The sequence below is a fragment of the Kogia breviceps genome, chromosome 9 (assembly GCF_026419965.1).
Source record: "Kogia breviceps isolate mKogBre1 chromosome 9, mKogBre1 haplotype 1, whole genome shotgun sequence".
NCBI classification, from domain to species: domain Eukaryota; kingdom Metazoa; phylum Chordata; class Mammalia; order Artiodactyla; family Physeteridae; genus Kogia; species Kogia breviceps.
The window spans coordinates 48,051,363-48,071,268 of record NC_081318.1 but is presented as its reverse complement, the minus strand read 5'-3'; the positions used below and the strand labels follow the sequence as shown (position 1 = coordinate 48,071,268).

The 19,906-nt window shown below is 40.3% G+C and overlaps 1 protein-coding gene across 16 annotated transcripts in view; it reads left to right on the top strand.

The window, feature by feature from the left end:
- The window catches only part of CREB5 (cAMP responsive element binding protein 5), a 416,039-nt gene that overhangs the window by 8,276 nt on the left and 387,857 nt on the right, over positions 1 to 19,906 (top strand). For 2 of the 16 annotated variants that reach the window (XM_067042420.1, XM_067042428.1), the window contains exon 1: positions 979 to 1,072. The exons of 13 other annotated variants lie outside the window; for them this stretch is intronic. The gene's annotated coding sequence lies outside the window, so the exon portion shown is untranslated. Of the gene's footprint in view, positions 1 to 978; positions 1,073 to 19,906 lie in introns of those variants that run through there. One more of the 16 variants, XM_059074776.2, reaches the window with a different exon arrangement.

The window sequence follows — 19,906 nt, the reverse complement described above, 5'->3', positions numbered from 1 at the left end:
GACTAGTCACATTTCAAGTGCTCAATAGCCACATGTACCAGTGACTATGGTGTCAAGCAATGTAAATCTATAGGCTGTATCAATGGTTCTAATCCAGGCAGCCCAATAGAACCACCTGTGGAGTTTATAAAAAAAATTACTAATACCTTCCCTGTCCTGTCCATTTTGACTTAACTTGGTTTGGGGTGGGGGCCTGGGCCTCTATATTTTTTAAAAGCTCCAGAAATGCTTCTAAAGTTTAGCCAGGGTTGAGAATTGCAATTCTAACTGATCACTAAGGAATCTTCTACTCTAATATTCCATGATTCTATTTAAGGAAAGGGATTGCAGTAAAGCATTCAGAGTTCAAAGGGCAGCAAGGCGGTTATTATTAGTGTGCTGCACTCCACAAAACATGTTTAAGAAAATGTAATTAATACAAATTAAAACGTGCAGACTAAATATTTTAGAAGATAATTCTTTGTACCACAGATGAGCTCGGTTTTGTGTAAGTTTCAGATATGGATTGCTTGCGTCCTGAGAAATCTTAACTTAGGATTTGGTTTGCATGCAGACTCTCAGAAGCCCTCCGTTTTGGAAAAGGTCAAGATCACCACATTTCAGTTATTTTGCGAGCTTACTTCTTTGCCCCAGATACTACTTGCCTTTAGCTGGTTTTGGAGGGATGCTTTGACTCTATTTGAGACATCTGGATCCCCTTGTGTTTCTTCCCTCTAAGCTTTTAAAAAGCTTCGTGTCAGACCAAACTTGCTCTCTGCTCATGTCAAGATGTTAGTTGTAACCCCCCAGACTTAAAGTGTGCCTTCCCCTTGTCATCCTTTAAATACTAGAGAATCAATATTTCTCAGTACACACTAGAATGTTTTCCTTTCATAATTTTTTGAACAATATACCAGCTTGCGCATTCAGTAAATGACGCGAAGAACCCCAAAATAAAAAATAATAATTTCCAAACTCCTCACCCATCTTCTTTTGAAGTCAACAAACAGCATTGTTTGCGGAGGAGAGGAGAGACCTCAGGGACGGTCCCTTGTGACTTCATGCTGCCGAGAGCCTCTGCATTCCCACATTCGTGAGTCATTTCACCCTGAACCTCTCTCCTTATCCCCTGCATAGCAGTCTGGTTCCAAGTACATGTCTCTCTAACCATGTGCTTTTTAAACGTGACTTTAAACCTCTTTTAGGTACAAAGCTACACGTTTCTCTACATTTTGTTGTGGTAATATTTGTGTTTTCTGTAATACCATTCATCGGGAGAATTTTAACCTCCATTCATTAACACACACAGATTTTTTTTTTTAAATAAGTTTTTAAAAATATTTGTTTATTTATTTATTTATTGGCCGTTTTGGGTCTTCGTTTCTGTGCGAGGGCTTTCTCTAGTTGTGGCGAGCGGGGGCCACTCTTCATCGCGGTGCGCGGACCGGACCGCTCCCTGTCGCGTCCTGTCTTGTGGAGCACAGGCTCCAGACACGCAGGCTCAGTAGTTGTGGCTCACGGGTCTAGTTGCTCCGTGGGCATGTGGGATCTTCCCGGACCAGGGCTCGAACCCGTGTCCCCTGCGTTGGCAGGCAGATTCTCAACCACTGCACCACCAGGGAAGCCCAACACACAGCTTTAATTCCCATTTTATAGATGGAGAAACTGAGAGACTGACACTGTGTTAGCTAATTAGAAGGGTGGTCAGTGTGAGCTAAAAGCTCGTGTTTTTTAGTGCCTAAATATAAGCACTGCTCTGGATGGCTTCCAGGTGGGGAGTTCCCAATTGTGTATATTATTGCATTTGTCTTTGAATTTATAAATAATGCTCTTTCTGATATTCTTCCATGCATTATTTTTACCTCAATGATTTCTCTGCTAACTCTACTTCCCAGCTTCAGGCTACATGTACAGACCTGGACTGATTAACAAATACATATGGGTATATCTATCAACCTCTTAACATGGGATCTGTTCTAAAAGTTGCTGGAGACATCTGTTACAAACCTGTGTTTTTGGTGGTATCTAGGGAAACTTTCTTCAGGCTAGTTTGTGATTGACTGTTAGAGGACTTTGTGGAGAGACTATGAGCTTAAAGATGTAAACTGTTAAAACTCTTTTGGGTATTGAAAGGAAAGGGTTTTAGGTATTCATTTATTGAGCAAAATAGACTTTAGCCCTAGAATTGTCTTTAATAAAACATTTTAACTTTTGTTTTACCAGTGTCCTGTCTTCATACTTGACCTGGAGCCAAGTGTTTTGGAGTATTTGGTTTTTGTTTTCTCCTAATAACGACTAGGGTTGGACTTAGTCATTTGCAATCTCTGTCTACACCTCTATATTTTCAGTGGATGAGATACAAGCTGGGATTAATAGTGTGATCTGTGACCAGTGCCAGGGAGGGGCCACTTTGGGTCCCTTTCTAAGCATTATACTAACGTTAAAGTAATTTTAATGTCCACACATATATGTGGTTATGGTGGTTAAACTTGTATATAAACAAAAACCTTAGCCAGTGAAGACCAGAATGTTACTGGCATATATACTTGTAAATGTGATTATCATCTTTTTTAGGATGCCCATGGATAAATTGTTCCTCCTTTTGAGCAATTGATTTAGATACACATATTGGTGATTAAAAGATATTGCTAGATTTAAAAAAATTGAAAACATCTTTTAAGACACTCTTCTTTTCTAATAAGGCCTGTCTAAGCTCACATTGTTTACAATTTCATCTTCCAGCTTTGTGAAGCCAGATGACTAACAACCACCATTCTAGTACTGTGTCGGTGGATGTCATCAAAGATGATGGTGCACAGTGTTTTGGCACCACGAAGCAGCGTGTAATTTGAAATTGTACTTTTTGCTAAATACCCATGCTAATCTTCAAACCATTCAAAGCATTAAAAAACAAAACAAAACAAAACAGTGATCTCTTCCCATTGGATGGAGGTCGTTCTGGCAGAGAAGCACAATTATTTTTTTCACGTGCCTCAGAAGCACTCAGAAAAATCAGGGAAGAAAAAAATTACACATAATTGCTTGATATGCCCTTTTGGGAGGGACATTCTTAAGACAGGCAGGTTAACCCTTTAACTCAAGATTTATTTTTACCCTTTCCAGGAAATATGCTTTTTTTTTTTTTTTTTTTTTTTAATCCTGAAGCAAAAAAACTGTAGTATCTTTAAAAGGAAGGCTGTAAATGGATGCTTAATCTTTACTTAACATTTAGCAGATATTTTAGGAGGTATATTTAGGAACTCTTATATTCCTTTACATAGTTCTTGTTATTTAATGTTTGTTTAAGAAATAGAGGGTTCTGGAGATTGGTTGCACAACAGTGTGAATATACTGAACACTACTGAACTGTGTACTTGAAAATTGTTAACACAGTAAATTTTGCTATGTGTATTTTACCATGATTTTTAAAAAAAGGAGGGATAAGGTTTGCTTGTACCCATTCCCGGGATAGAGAAATAGAAGGCATAGACCACTTGTTCAAAGTTAGGTATAGCAGCTTTAGTGTCTTAATGGGAGGAACAAAAATCTAAAGAGGACTTTTGTACTTCAGGCCAATGCAGAGAGGTGACAGATGTGTGATGTGATTCTGACATATTGGATAATCCAGGGAGGACAACAATTAGGCACACGGCTCAGATTGCCTCTTTTCTGGAGACTGGCTCGGATCTGGATGCATCCTGTATATAGATAGCTGTATCATTTAGTTTGAAAAATCACACACCATTTGGTATTATTTAAATATCTCTATTTGTATTGGCTTGATTGCCTTTTTCAATGCAAGGATATGTTCAACTAAGAGCAATGAAAAAACAGAGCCTTTGGTTTCTGTAAGGGAATATAAACCCACACCTCTCCTCCCCTTCCCCCCTTTCCTTCCTTCCCGCCTTTATCAGCTATTTACCGAACATCTATTATGTGCCAGGTACTAGGGATACATGATCAAAACCCAACACAGTCCCTCTCCTCCCAGATCTTACCGGTAGGAGAGACACCAAATATAGGTCCTTGCAACAGAATGTTGTGGGAGGGTGAGGGGATGCAGGGCTGGAGGCAGGAAGCCCAGTGAGGGTGCTAGTATGGTTGTCCAGGCAAGAGGTGATAGTGGCTTGGGCTGGGATGGTGCCAGATTCAAAACCCATTTAAGAAATAGGATCAATATGACTGGAGAATTGATTAGCTATTCGATAAGGGAAGGGAGAGGGGTTTATTCATTCTAAGGGAAGAAGGAGCCAGGCAGGAGAAGCCTGACCCAGTAATGGAGTCTGGATTGTCCTTTGTGGTGGTAGAGGAGGGGAGGGTTTCTGGCGCAGTGCCCCATGGGCTTGTGTCAGAGTCCTTGGAAGAGAACAAAAAATAACTGTGAACAAAGACTCAAAGAGCCACTATAACTAAAAGCTGTAGTGCAGGTGTTGGGTTGCAAGGCAGTGCAGCTTTGGCCTTTTGTGTCAGAGAGAGGGGCCTCACCCCTCAAGACAGCCACAGCTCTGGCACTCAGGGGGAGTCCAGTGCATGGCCAGGTATATTAGTTTGCTAGGCCTGCTGTAACAAAGTACCATAAACTGGGTGGCTTAAACGATAGAAGTTTATTCTCTCACAGTTCTGGAGGCTAGAAGTCCAAAATCAAGATGTCAGCAGGATTGGTTTCTTTGGAGGGCTGTGAGGGAAAGTTGTTCCAAGTCTCTCTCTTCGGCTTGTAGATGGCTGTCTTCGTGTCCAAATTTCCCCTTTTTATAAAGATGCCTATCATACTGGAGTAGGGCCCACCCTGAAGACCTCACTTTACTCTGACTTTACCTCTGTTAAGACTTTATCTCCCATTAGAGTCACATCCTAGGGTACTGGAGATTTGGGCGACACAATTCAGCCCATAACAGTAAGTATGCCCATCAAGAAGGCAGCACCCAGGGCAGGTAGTACTGGGACCCTAAGGGAGCTGGCAGGTTGGGAGTTGTGGGAAACATAACCAGACATTTTTTGAGCACGTTTAAAATAGACTTCTGATGGACCCCCGGAAAAACTTAGAACAAGTCTTCAGAGATGGGAGTCTATACATTACCAGGAATGGACAAAGCCAACAAAACAAGTCCATACTTTAATAGATGTATATATATTACACTGATGAATGAACTTGCTGATGTGGTCATTATCCTTGGTTTGGCCTTGAATTTGTCTTCCGAGTTTGTGAAAGAGCAATGCCAAAAGGGCAGCACCAACTTTTAACCTTGAGAACAAAGAATAAAATACAACTGTAGTTTGTCACCCTGCCAGGCTTAACAACCGTTGTTTTGATGTGTTAATGTTTACTGACAAGGACAAAAGCCACCAGTTCCCATAAGCAACAGACACATCAAGTTGAACATAGGTGTTTCAATGCAGGAAGAGAAGTAATTCTGCTTTTCTAATTGTTGATGGACAATTTATGCCTATGCGCCACCTCTGTTTTACACAATGAAAGCACAGAAGACAAAATTTCGTGTTTTAAAAACGTATCGGGGCTTCCCTGGTGGCGCAGTGGTGGAGAGTCCGCCTGCCGATGCAGGGGACACGGGTTTGTGCCCCGGTCCGGGAAGATCCCACATGCCGCGGAGCAGCTGGGCCCGTGAGCCATGGCCGCTGAGCCTGCGCGTGCGGGGCCTGTGCTCCGCAATCGGAGAGGCCACAACAGTGAGAGGCCCGCGTACCACAAAAAAAAAAAAAAAAAAAAAAGTATCATCATAAAAAGACAAATAACCAATTTATAAATGGGCAAAGGATCTGAATAGACAGTTTTACAAAGAAGATATACAAGTGGCCAATAAGCACATGAAAAGATGTTCAACATCACTAGCTGTCAGGGAAATGCAAACCAAAACCACAGTGAGATTACCACTTCACACCTACTAGGATGACTATAATAAAAAGGACAGACAATAGCAAGTGTTGATGAGGATGTGGAGAACTGGGAGCCCTCATACATTGGTGGTGGGATTGTCCGATGGTACAGTCACTTTGAAAAACAGTCTGGCAATTCCTCAAAAAATTAAACATAAACCTTATGATCTACCAATTCCATTCCTTGGTATACACCCAAGAGAAATGAAAACATATGTCCACACAAAAACTTGTACATAAATGTTCAGAGCAGGGTTATTCATAATAGCCAAAACATGGAAATAACCCAAAGTCCATCAACTGATGAGTAGATAAACAAAATGTGGTATATCTATATGTTGGAAAATTATTTGGTCATAAAAAGGAATGAAGTAATGCTATGTACTACAACATGCATGAATCTTGAAAACATTGTGCTGAGAAACAGAAGCCAGACACAAAGGACTCCATATTGTATGACTCATTTATATGAAAGGTTCAGAATAGCCAAATCTATGGAGACAGAAGGTAGATTAGTGGTTACCCAGGGCTGAGGGTGGGGCTGGGGACTCGGGGGTGACTACAGAGGGAAGTGTGTTTTCTTCTTTTTCTTTTTTCATACATTTATTTATTTTGTTTATTTATTTTTGGCTGCGTTGGGTCTTCGTTGCTGCGGGCGGGCTTTCTCTAGTTGCAGTGAACGGGGGCTACTCTTCGTTGAGCAGCATGGGCTTCTCATTGCGGTGGCTTCTCTTGTTGTGGAACACGGGCTCTAGGCACGTGGGCTTCAGTAGTTATGGTGCGTGGGCTCAGTAGTTGTGGCTCGCGGGTTCAGTAGTTATGGCTCACAGGCTCTAGAGTGCAGGCTCAGTAGTTGTGGTGCATGGGCTTAGTTGCTCTGCAGCACGTGGGATCTTCCCGGACCAGGGCTCGAACCCGTGTCCCCTGCATTGGCAGGTGGATTCTTAACCACTGTGCCGCCAGGGAAGCCCTGTTTTCTTCTTGAGATGATGAAAATATTCTAAAATTGATCGTGGTGATGGTTGCACAAACCTGTGAATATTCTAAGGCCATTGAATTGTAAATTTTAAGTGGGTGAATTGTATGATATGTGAATTATATATCTCTATAAGCTGGTAAAAAGAGATAACACATCATGGAGAAAAATACAGGATGCTAAAGTTAGTTAGACTATATGCCAACTAGGGTATTTTGATCCAACAATATCTCTACATATTTGGGATATCTAAAGATGAGCTCTGGAGAAAGGTAGGTAAGAGCATTACAGACCTTGGTAATAGGAACAGTCAAGTACTAAAAATCTTACAGCGTATGCCATGTGTCTCCAGCCCATGCCTCTCTCCCGGGCCATGAATTCTGACTTCTAGCTTCACCTTGGCCATTTTTTCCTAGATGGGCTGCTGCTGTTCCTTAATTTTCAAATTGTTCAAACGTGATCTAATCCTCATACCATTTCTCCTTCTGACATACCGATTTCAGTGGGGGCCAAAATCATCCCCTGAGCTCCCAGCTTGAACCTTCATGACAGTTGCTGACTTTGCCTTTTCCCTTGGCCATCATGAACATGTCACTGCCCATTCTTCTAGGTCCCACATGAACCGTGTCCTGTGATCTTTACCCTTCTGCCTTGTCTTTCTTCTCCACCAGTTCCTTCTCTGAACTGAGAAGTAAGGGGAACAGAATGATTTATTGAGTCTTTACTGAACCTACTCTTTTGATCTACCATGTCATCCTTCCTAACAAACCTACCTAGGAGCTGGAGTTACCCTTTTTTATAGATAAGGAAAGCAAGGCCCAGAGGTTAACTGACAAACCAGATAATGTGACAAAACCAGTAAATGGAGGAGTTGGAGTTTGGAACCATTTTGTTTGGTCCCTGAGCTCAGACTCTTTCCATTCTGGCTACTAAATGAATTTTTCTACTTTTTGGCTCTGAACTTCTCATTTCCCTGCTCAAGAGCCTTTACAAGCGTTTGTTTTAAGACCTCTAGGCTAACGCCAGCCACCATCGCGGTGGGTATACACCATATTCAAGCCAGACCCATAATTAACTCTTATTTGTGTTGAGTGCCTCTCTGCCATGTTCAGACTCTCATCTTCCCTGGAACACCTGTTCTTGTCCCCTAATCCCTCACTTGTGGAAACACTCATCTCCAGATCTCTCAAACCAAAAACTGAATGCAAAATTAATTAATTCCTTAGTGCTTTGTTAATATTTTTCTTGGGACTAAAAAAAGTCTTATATTGTGGTTATTTGGGGGTTTGTCATAAATTCCTTCTCCTGGATGGTCAGCTCCATCACAGCAGGAATTGCTTTTTGCTCAGTTTTGATTTCCCTCACAGAACCTAACATATAGTCCCTTACACAGAGTCTCTGGTTAATTAACCCTGAGTGAATTGATTATCGGGATACTCAAACATTGTTCTTTGTCATGAATTTCCTGTTACCAGCATGACATGTTTGATGTCTGGCGAGTGTTCCTGGGAGGACCAGCCTAGGGAGAGTCTTTAAGTGTACTGATGGATGTTCCCATAGCTTAAAAACTATTGTAATAGCATTTTAGAACTCCAAAAATGGGGCGAGATGAGTAAATCACATAGGTTTTCATAACCCTAGGGAATCACTGATTTTTTCATTTGTCCAGAGATGAACGTAATTTTTAAATAGTTTCAATGAGAACATAGACACATTTTAAAATTCTGCTTCCTTCACTTAAAATTATACCACATTTTTTTCATGTTGCTACATAGTTTTCAAAACTATGATTATGCATCATATTCCATTGAGTTGCTATACCATAATTTCCTAACCATCTCCTATTGTTTGACATTTAAGTTTGCTGTGGCTTTTTAAAAATAATTATTAAAAAACACTTGACCAATCTTTTGACAAGAGAAATATGTGCTCTGAAGACCTTAATCTCCTTCCCCTTATGCTGGTTGAAAAATCTTCCTTTAGAGTTGAGCCTAGGTAAGATTATGACTGAGGCATGCTTTGTCTTGGGCACCCTCACATTCTTTTTATTTCTTTTATTTCTGTCCCCCTTCCTCTCAGCACGTTCCGTTCCACCACAGTGCCTATCACAGAACCTCAGGGCTATCTTCCTTCCCCAGACCCTGACCCCTGTCTATCGTAAACCCTACCCTTCTTCTCCCTCCTGATCAATCTGCTCTCTCCTTCTCTTGTTTCTCCAGAACTTCAATCTTAGTAAGATATTAGACATAATCAGTTTCCTAGGAGTTTGTAATTTTATGTGATCTGGAGATGGCCATGTGGTAGCCCAAAAAAGTACATCATTAAATGTGTACCTTTGCCCTCTTTTGCTAGAACTCTCCCAGGTTCTATGGGTATGGCAGTGCATCAACAGACAACATCTCTATACAAACAGAGAGGCATCATACAGCAGTTAAGTGCCAAAAAGAAAGATGAAGCCAGGTAAATGGATACAGTGTGCTCTTTCATCTTTCCAGATGGAGTAGTCAGGGGATGCCTTTCTGAGAAGGTGACTTATAAGTAGAGAGCTTTTGAGGTGAGAGAGCAATTCCTGCGGAGATCTGGAGAAAGAGCTTTCAGGCAAAGGGAGCTGCTCATACTAAGGCCCTGGTGTGAAAGCAGGGATGGAGACAGTAAGGAGGTGGGTGGCCAGATCATGTAGGGGCTTGCAGACCATGCTATGAACATTGGATATTAATCTCAGCAATAAAGAAAGCCATTGGAGAGTTTTGAGAAGAGAATTCATCACTTCTAAAGACCTCCATTGTTATGGTTGAAGAACAGACTTGTATAGGGGGTATGGAGGCAACGGGGAGACCTGTTAGGAGGAAGAGACCATGGTGGCTTGGACTAGATGATTTTGAGAAGGAGTTTGGCTAATTTTGAAGGTAAAGACATAAATGACTTGCTAACAGAGTGGGTGTGGGGATAAGCAAGAAGTCAGGGAGGGTGCTAAGGTTTTTGACCTGAGACACTGGGAGGATAGAGTTGCCATCAACTGAGATGGGATGTGGAAGGTTTGGTGGGAAAGGCAAAGAACTTGATTTGGGGCCTGTTATGTGTGAGGAGGTTTCCAGTAGATAGTGGGATGCTGCCACTCAGGGAAGGGTTTTGGGCTACAGAGGCAAGATCACAGTCTTTGGCATCATCTAGGCCAGCCTCATCTCACAACACACAGCCCCAATCGCAGTGGAATTTCAGGTGCTTGAAAGCACCAAGGCTTTGTCAGCTGCAGGGTCTTTGCATATGCTGTGCCCTCTGCCTAGACCATTACAGCCTGGATAACTGCTACTTTCCGCTGGTTCCCTACTCTAAATTCGGTCCCCCTATTAAATTCTCAAGCTACCTTGAACTTTTCCTTCATTCATTTACTGTTTTCAAATGTATATTCCTTTAAGTGATTTTTAATTTTTAAAACTTTAAAATCCATATGTCCCAGTAGAATCTAAATTCTGAAATGTCAGGGGTCATGCATGATTGGTTCATCACCATTTTTCCAACATCTAGTGCTGGCACATTGCAGATAACTTCTTCAGTATTTGCTAAATGCGTGTATGACTGTTATTAATTTATTACCTTATATGTGATATGTTGCATTTCCTCCGTTTTGTAATCATATAGTATAGTTCCAAGGGTAACCGTACCTAATGATTTTCTTATCTTCTTAAAACGTAGGCTAATTTATTATTTCATGGCTCCATGTGTTTCTTGTGAACAAACACTTTTTTATTAGGTAACAGTGAGTAGAGGCTGGACTGTGGTTGAAGACTGAATGGATCACTTGACTGTGAAACTTTGAAAAGAAAAGGAATTTAAGGCTTATATAAACCTCCCTATCAAAATCCCCCCACCTCCTGTTTCCTTGTCAGCAGTTTTGTTGCACTTCTATGGAATCCTCTATCTGGCATCGCCTGAGATTATTTTATCATGACCTTTGACAAGACCTATTACTTCCTACTCACCATGTTTATCAGGGGACAGAGGCCAGGCATGGCCGGGGAGGGGTGGGAGTGTTGTGGGCGGTGGTGACGGGGGTGTGGGTCAGCTGATGACCTCCTTTGGTGACTCTTGGAAAGGTCCATTGTCTCCAGCCTCATCCTGGAAGATTATAGTAAATGATATGTGAGGGAAGAGGTCTGATTTACCGAGAAAGGGTTGTTTGCTTTGAGTCTCTGTTTTTGGTGGTGTCGAACTGTATGAAAAACAGGATTAAATTAGAGATTTCTCTCTTTACTGTCTTTAAAGCTAGAGTGAGCTTTCAGAGGAGGCTGTGTTGTTTGGGAAACACAGATACTGGTTCCATGAATCGATACTGGCGTGTGACACAGGTATATGTAGAAACTGATTGATTGATTGATATATGTCAATTGGAGAACCTCATGAAAAAAGTCACCGTCTTTTTTTTTTTGCGTTACGCGGGCCTCTCACTGCTGTGGCCTCTCCCGCTGCGGAGCACAGGCTCCAGACGCGCAGGCGCAGCGGCCATGGCTCACGGGCCCAGCCGCTGTGCAGCATGTGGGATCTTCCCGGACCAGGGCACGAACTCATGTCCCCTGCATCGGCAGGCGGACTCTCAACCACTGCGCCACCAGGGAAGCCTTAAGTCACCGTCTTTATAGAGAACATTGTTGTGGGAGAGACCACTCAACAAATATATGTTGAGTGCTAGACATTGGGGAAAAGAGGTGAACAAGGTAGAGAAGGTCCTTGCCTTCGTGGAAGTCATGAGATCTACTGAGTCTCACTCTCCTTATCTGTAGATAGAGATCATAATCATACCTACTTCCTAAACTTTTCAAGAGCAGTAAATGCCCCGAATGTGAAAACACCAGCTGGATTTTAAAATGCGATATATGTTATGAGTGGCTATTATGATTGATGTACCAAATATAGTTATTATTCCCTTTGAGAATAAATCCTGATTAATTATTTCTAGTTCTGAATATCCTGTATCCCCATACAACCTGATTTATCCTTATAATTTGGGGAGCTAAACTTCCTTTCATTACACTCCTAATGGTAAGAAAAGAAAATGCCAAGTATATAGTTTGGGTTGTAAACAGTTGTATTAGTTAGCTATTGCTGTGTATGAAATTAGCCCCCCCCCCAACATATATTTATTAAGTCAGAGTTTCTGTGGGTCAGGAATCAGGCTGTGGCTTAGCTGGGTCCTCTGGCTCAGGGTCTCATAAGGCTGTAATCAAGATGTTGGCCACGTCTGCAGTCATCCTGAGCCTCAACTAAGGGAGGATCTCCTAAACTCACATGGCTGTTGCAGGCCTCAAGTTCCACGTGCAAGCTTTTTTGTATGGCTGTTGGCAGGGTAAGAGTAAGCAAGGTTCTAAGAGGGAGAAAGCGAGAGATGGAAATCACAGTCCTTTTGGTAATTTAACTTAGACACAATATCCCATTAAATTTGCCATATTCTATTTTTTAATGTTTATTTATTTATTTATTTTTGGCTGTGCCATGCAGCTTGTGGGATCTTAGTTCCCTGAGCAGGGATTGAACCCAGGCCCCTGGCAGTGAAAGCACTGAATCCTAACCATTAGACCTCCAGGGAATTCCCACATTTGCCATATTCTATTTGTTAGAAACAAGTCAGTAGGCCCAGCTGGTATTCAGGGGAGGAGATTACACACATGTATACCATAAGATTGGGATAATTAGGAGACATCTCAAAGACTGTCCGATATAGCAGTACTTGTAAATAATACTATGAGTTGATGTAGTTATGGCATTAATAATGTTACACTTTTTGAAATGAAAGAAATAAGGGAAATAAGCACCATCACTTCCTTAAGACACAATAATTAGGGCAGACAAGGGAAGTTGATGTTGGAAACTTCTAGATTTTGAATTGTGACCAATAAAGAATCCTGGTTCATTCTTTTGTTTCTGCCTTTGGCTCATGCTTGGACATTTATAGCCTCTGTATTTTTCAGGAAAGCATCTGAAAGGTGCCTTCTAAATATTGGAGGTAAACAAAGGTCAGTCTTTTCTAAGCAAGAATACCAAATTAAAAATTTGTTAATTTTAATTTGCCATTTCACAGGATCGTTAAGTCATGTGTTCACTTGATTACTTTAAAAAAACTTAATTTTATTAAAGTACAGTTGATTTACAATGTTGTGTTAATTTCTGCTATATAGCAAAGTGATTCAGTTACACATATATACATTCTTTTTCATATTCTTTTCCATTATGGTTTATCACAGGATATCGAATATTGCTCCCTGTGTTGTACAGTAGGACCTTGCTGTTTATCCATGCTATAAAAATAGTTTGTATCTGCTAATCCCAGACTCCCAATCCTTCCCTCCCCCACTCTCCCTCCCACTTGGCAACCACAAGTCTGTTCTCTATGTCTGTGAGTCTGTTTCTGTTTTGTAGTTAAGTTCATTTGTGTCATACTTTAGAGTCCACATATAAGTGATATCATATAATATTTGTCTTTCTCAGTCTGACTTACTTCACTTAGTATGATAGTCTCTAGGTCCATCCATGTACCTGCAAATGGCACTATTTCATTCTTTTTTTTATGGCTGAATAAGTAGTCCATTGTATATATATTCCACATCTTCTTTATCCATTCATCTGTTGATGGACATTTAGGTTGTTTCCATTGTTCACTTGATTACTTTTTCCTGTTTTTTTTTTTTTTTTTTTTTTTTTTTAACGGTACACAGGCTTCTCACTGCTGTGGCCTCTCCCGTTGCGGAGCACAGGCTCCGGACGCGCAGGCTCAGTGGCTATGGCTCACGGACCAGCCGCTCTGCGGCATGTGGGATCCTCCCAGACGGGGGCACAAACTCGTGTCCCCTGCATCGGCAGGCGGATTCTCAACCACTGCGCCACCAGGGAAGCCCTCACTTGATTACTTTTAACCCCGACCTGAAAACAAGCTGGTCTAATCATTTGGAGGTTATAGGAAAGAATATTCTCTTAAGATACAGAGGAGACATAGTGCTATGGGAATGAGTTTGCCAGGGTTGAGAAAAAGTAAAAAAGACCACTATGTCCAGATTGCAGTGGGCAAGGGATTAAACGCTACAAGATGACGCTGGAGGTGAGGTGTATTAAGCCAGGTTAGGAGTTTAGATTTCAATCTAAATGCAGTGGAGGGAGAGCCATTGCAGGTTTTGGGGTGACTGCAAGCAGCAATAATTTTTTTCTGTGTATGTGATTCTAATTGCATTTGTTATTGCATTGAGCTGTTTTTCAAAGAAAGATTCTGAAATCTATTAACTAAAGCCATGCTTGGGCAAAGATAAAACAAGCACTGAAACTTTATAATAGGATGTTTGAATTAGGCAATTCATTTAACACAGAGGTGAAGTGTTGTGTATTTCGACCAGCCAATGGCAAAAGCAACGTGGTAGATGCGTTTGGAATGAGGTCCTCGTATCATAGGGATTCCTAGTATTACATTAGTTTCACGTGACAGGACTTACAAGAAATTCATTCAGAAAAACATCCAGTGTAGGAGTCTTTTTGGCATGTTCTGTGCATATTTTCTCAAACAAGCCGCAATCATTTTTCAGTTGTGTCATTTATGGCTGGTGCCTGTATGTAGTCCTGGAGCTCTTTTCTAAGCCGGCAGGCACTGAGGCAGCTTGGCAGTGTCATCTGGGCTTGTAAAATTAGAGCACACCATTTAAAATAGTGGTCTTGGTAAATTCTCTTTCCTCCAAATTCCCTGTGAAGCTGACCTTGTGAGAAAAAATACCCCAAAGAGGAACAATAGGGCATCTCTTTTTCCTGCAAGGGTAACTAGGAAAGGAAAGTTCCAAAGTTTTAACATTGGAAATCGGCCAATCCTAATGCTAAAATCTACTTGCTGGTGTGTTTCTTTCTGAGTCGAGATGAATTTTAGCTGGCTTGAACAAAATTGGTGAAAAAATGCCAGCTAAATCTGAAGTTCAAGGATTCTCTTACTTGGCTTTTTTTTTTGAATTTTAGAGATAAATGTACTGTTTTCTGATTTAAGAAAAAAAACTCAGAAAATACAGAAACATGTAAAGAAGAAAATTCTAACCAAAGATTATCACTGTTGGTGATTTTGATGTATATGCTTCATATAATCTATGTCTATCCATCCATATCGTGTAGCTATAATTCAGAGTATTTGCAGTTTTGTGTTTGGATTTGTTTTCTGTTTAACATTATTTTGTGATCATTTCCACAAGTTCTTGATGTATTTTTTGAAAATATGATTTTAATGACTGTATAGTCTTCTATTTGTCATAATTTACTTAAGCCATTCTGCTTATTATTAGATGCTTAGTCCATTTTGAATTTTTCTTTGGTAATGCATAATTTTTGATGACCCTTCTTTCACATAACTCTTCATCTACATCTCTCATTTTTCCAAAGGAATTAATCCGACAAATGGATCTTGATACATTTTAGTGAATTGCTTTTAAACAGCCTGTACCAGTTGCCTCATCATCATCAAGGCTATGCCGAGTGCCTATCAAACTTGACCTCTAACCAGGATTTAGGTAGTCACTAAAAGAGAGATATTTGCCAATTTGTTAGGTCAAAATTGTTTTAATTTGCTTTTATTTGACTAAAAGGGACTTTGAACGTTATATCCATTTATTTACTGGCAGTTTGTCAATTGTTCATGTCTGTCTGTGCCATTTGGCCGTTTTATAAAGTTATTTTTTTTCTTTTTTTTCTTTTTTTGATGTGGACCATTTTTAACGTCTTTATTGAATTTGTTACAATATTGCTTCTGTTTTATGTTTTGGATTTTGGGCTGCGAGGCATGTGGGATCTTAGCTCCCCGACCAGGGATCGAACCCTCACCCACTGCATTGGAAAGCGAAGTTCTAATGACTGGACCGCCGGGAAAGTCCCCCTTTTTCTTTTAGAGTATTAATGTTTTGCTTATTGAAATTTACATTTTTTAATATGGCAAGGGTATGCACTCTTTATCTTAAAAATGTAGAGGCATAAATATAGCCATAGACTTCCATCATATAAAAAGGTTTAAATTTATTTTTTGTGGTTCTTAGTTCCTGATATAGTGGTTTATATCTGAGCCTGTAAATATATAAACACAGTTTACTTTTAGAATAATGTCACTTCTTGTTATTGGTTCAGTTACATGAATCTTCCTTATATTTTTCTGCCTGTCTCCCTTTTCCTTCTCCTGTCATAAAATTTTTTTCAAGATCCAGATTTCTACTTATCTCACTTGATTCAACTACACTTTTAGGTGGCAGCTTTCCAAGGAAACCAAATCTGAAAAGAATCACATGGGAGAACCGAAGGGGGTCAGTAGCTCTAGAGAGAGGAATAGTCAACGAAAGAAAAAAGATAGCTACTTGTTTATGTCATGTAAAGAATGAACTTCCTGATGCCAGCTCAGAGAGAGCAGGCTTAGTTAGGAGCCCGTGGGGCTCAGGAATTTCAGGTATCCGACAGCCCGCTCGCTGCTTTTTCTGCCTGTGGCCAGAGGCAACTGGTTCATCCTGGCTCCATCTCCGCTCCTCCTCGTTTTATAATGGAGATAATAATACCTCAAAGGTATGCTCCAATTAATTCTTCTTAGAGCCTCTGAAAATATAATTACTAATTATTACAACTATTAGATCATTAATTCTTCATTCCTTTTATGGAATTTCAATCAAATGCCCCAAATTCAACACCCAGATTCAGTTGTTTGTGGAGACTTTGTTGCCTAGTATTAATAGTTTCTTGGCTTCCTTATGTTTATTTTACCCCATGCTAAGTGAATTCTTTAAAATATAGAAATTTGAAAGTCTCTTGAAAATATTTAGAAATTTTGAAGTTCCAAGAAGAGGGAATGCCAAAAAAATTATAAAGTTAAAAAATTTTTAAATTATAAAGTTTTATATATCCACAGATCATTGTAACTCACTAATAAAAATAGCTAAATATTTGAGACTGTTGGTTTTTAAACCACGTTAACTTCTTTTTCCTTCAAGGTGAACCGTAAAACCTGGTCATTGGTAAATAATTATACCTAAGACTATTATAATTTACCTAGATATTCAATAGGAGAGTCATGTGGGCGTAAATAATTTAACAAATGGGACATGTTCTGACCAGTGGCCCTGACTTTTACTGTGCGGTTTTAAGTTCAAAAATGTGTGTTGACTGATTAAGAATCTTTTTGTTAATTCCATAAATTCAGAAAGTTAATATGGCTCTGAGTTGAAAAGAGTGAAAACGGTTTATGCATAGCATTGGTGATTTTTCTTCAATGGCATTGTTTGATTTAGTGTGTGAGCGTCTTATTTTTCTAATTAGGTCCTGTGTACCCTAAGAGTAGAGACCATGTGTTGTAATTCCTGTAAAAGCAGAGGGATTGAATGAATGCTGGAATTATCACTTGGGCCACCTGGCTTTTTTCACCCTGACTCAACCTATAACCAGCTGTGAGTTTTTGGACACTTAGGTAACTGCGTGCCGCCTCAGTTTCCCAGTCTCTAAATGGGAAAATGATACCTTCTCTAATTTACAAGGCTGTTGTGAAGTTCAAGTGAAAGGAACTCGATGGTTAAGAGCTTTGTGTGGGCTAGTAAAAATTCAGTGTCATTTTGTAAGGTTGTTTTTTTTCCAGATGTATGATTGTCAGTGGAGATGTGTGGTTTGACCTCTTCCCCTCCATTTTCGCCTGGGAGATTTTGCATGCTGATAAGAGCTAAGAGTTGATTTAGCATAGTTATTATCAGATGTTTCCGGCTCTCGTGGCCTCTAGCTTCTCCTGGTCTGGCCTTCATATGAACAAGGGCCATACAACCAGACTCTTAAATTTAAGTGTCGGTGGCATCGTCTTCATCAGCAGAAACATCTCAAACATTTATTTTCTTTGCGGAAGGCAAGTTTTAGTGGGGGAGTCAGTTTATTTCTGAAACGATCTCATTTACCTGAATGAGGAGCGCATATTTATTTTCAGGGTAAGTGGCGAGGGTATGTAATTCTCGTGTGACGGATGAACTAGACACTCCGCTGTAAATTACATTTGGCTGGAAGAAGATGCTCTGGTATGAAACCACATTTCTGCCTTGCTTACTTTCTCTTCTTGGGTTGGGGCTGAGAGCTGGAAGATTGGTGAGTCTTTGATTTACCTAGAAAACGAAAACTATTCTTTAGAGAAAGCAGAAAGGGGTGAGTAATCCCATCTATACTTATTTATATAAAAAAGAGGATTTGCGGATGTGACCTGGGTCCAGCCTTTCTCTTGCCAGGAGACTAAAAGTGTCACAGAACATGTCTGAGTGGCTTGTGGCATTACAGTTTATTTTCAAAGGCCTTTTGATAACACAATTAAGCCTTTCCCTTTGTTTTATTTTAAAGTTGCCCTTACTGGCTACATTAGTGTGTCGCAAAGTGGGAATTTTTTTGTTGTTTCTGTGAGCCTTCAGTCTCATAAAAATTAAATGTGTGCATTCCTGTAACCTGATATGCCCTCTCCAGTGAAAATCAATGCTTCGTGCCCTTGCTTCTCAAGCTGCAGAGGTCTTATTTTGTAGCCTGTGTCCATTGCGTGTGCATTTGCGCATATGGCCTTTCATCACCCATGTTTTCTGATGTTTCTGAAGCATATCTGAGACCTCAGCCCCACTACAAACAATCTGTCGGCTTGTGTTTAGCTTCCCTGTGTGTTTGCTAGAGAACAGCAGAGGGTGGTTTTTTGTTTTGTTTTTGTTCTTTCTGTGGCCTGGGGAGTGGGCACAGAACAGCACCAGTTTATTACTCATCTATATATTATTCCCTTGGTTGAGGGTATAGCAAGAACATCTGAAGAAGATGGATTTCTGGAGGGGTAGCAAAATTGAAAACCATTCAGTTCCCCTTCAGACTTGAATTATATTATCTTAAATATGCCAAGTACAAAGAGTCTGAGACGCCTGATAGCCAATTATTTGCCTGTGCTTAGATGCAATTATCATTTTTCCCTACCCAGTGGAGTTTCCATTGCAGGTTTCTTCTAGGAAATAATCAAATGTTGAATTTTAGGATTAGGTTCCAAAGTAGAAGAAAGACTCTGGGATTCTCTCAGATTCTCCTTGAACTAATCATTGCCTCTGATAAATGGGACCAGCCTAGCCTTTTGCAGCATTTGACTGTGAGATTTAAGGATATGTAACCACGCTGATGGAATCTGGGAGAACAGGCTGCATTTATTCTGCTATATGAAAGTCCCCGAGTGTAATTTCATACTATGCTGGTGAGGTAACTCAAAGGTTATGTTAGAGCAAATGATGAACTGTCCCGAATTGTCCTTTCCCCACTTTTAGAAGAACAGCAAGCATCAGAAGTTCTTTGGTTTGGTACAATTCGGTCATGATTTTGTCTGATTTCACTGATTCAGTGACAGCATCCCTCAGAGGTCTCAGCTCTTACTCGCAAGGTGCCACTTTCATGATCAGTTGAAAGGATTCTTAGGGGCATGGCTAGAGACTTCTTACTACTGTTTGTGATTAATTAATTTGATTAATGCCTACTATATGCTAGGCACTGTGTTAAATACTTTACTTACATTGTTTTATTTAGTAGGTATTATTATCTCTATTCTGATGAGGAAACTGAAGTTCAAAGAGATTGCAAATTTTACCCAAGATCATGTAGCTAATAAGTGGCAAAGCCAGCATTCACTCTCAGTCATGGGTGCTTCCTTTCCTCATACTGTATACAGTGTTGGGAGCACAAGGAAAGGTCTGTAAAGCTTGCCAAGAGAGACCACCATTCCATCTTCTTCAGATAAAGCTATCTGTATGACGAAAATACCACTGAAGTCTTGAATCCATAGGTCTTCCTTCCACCACCTTCCACCGGTACAAAATACTTTCTAGTTCTGTCACCAAATATTTTACTGAGTCCCTACAGAATCCTAATTTTAAGTGGTCATTGATTTCAAGAAGTACAATAAAAGCACAGCTTACTTCATGTAACAACGTGAAACTTAAGGTGCAGTTGGTACTATAATCTAACTAAATGGACTTGCAAGTGCTGTTATTATTAGTCATAATGTTAATAGTTGTGTTTACAGATACAATCCTG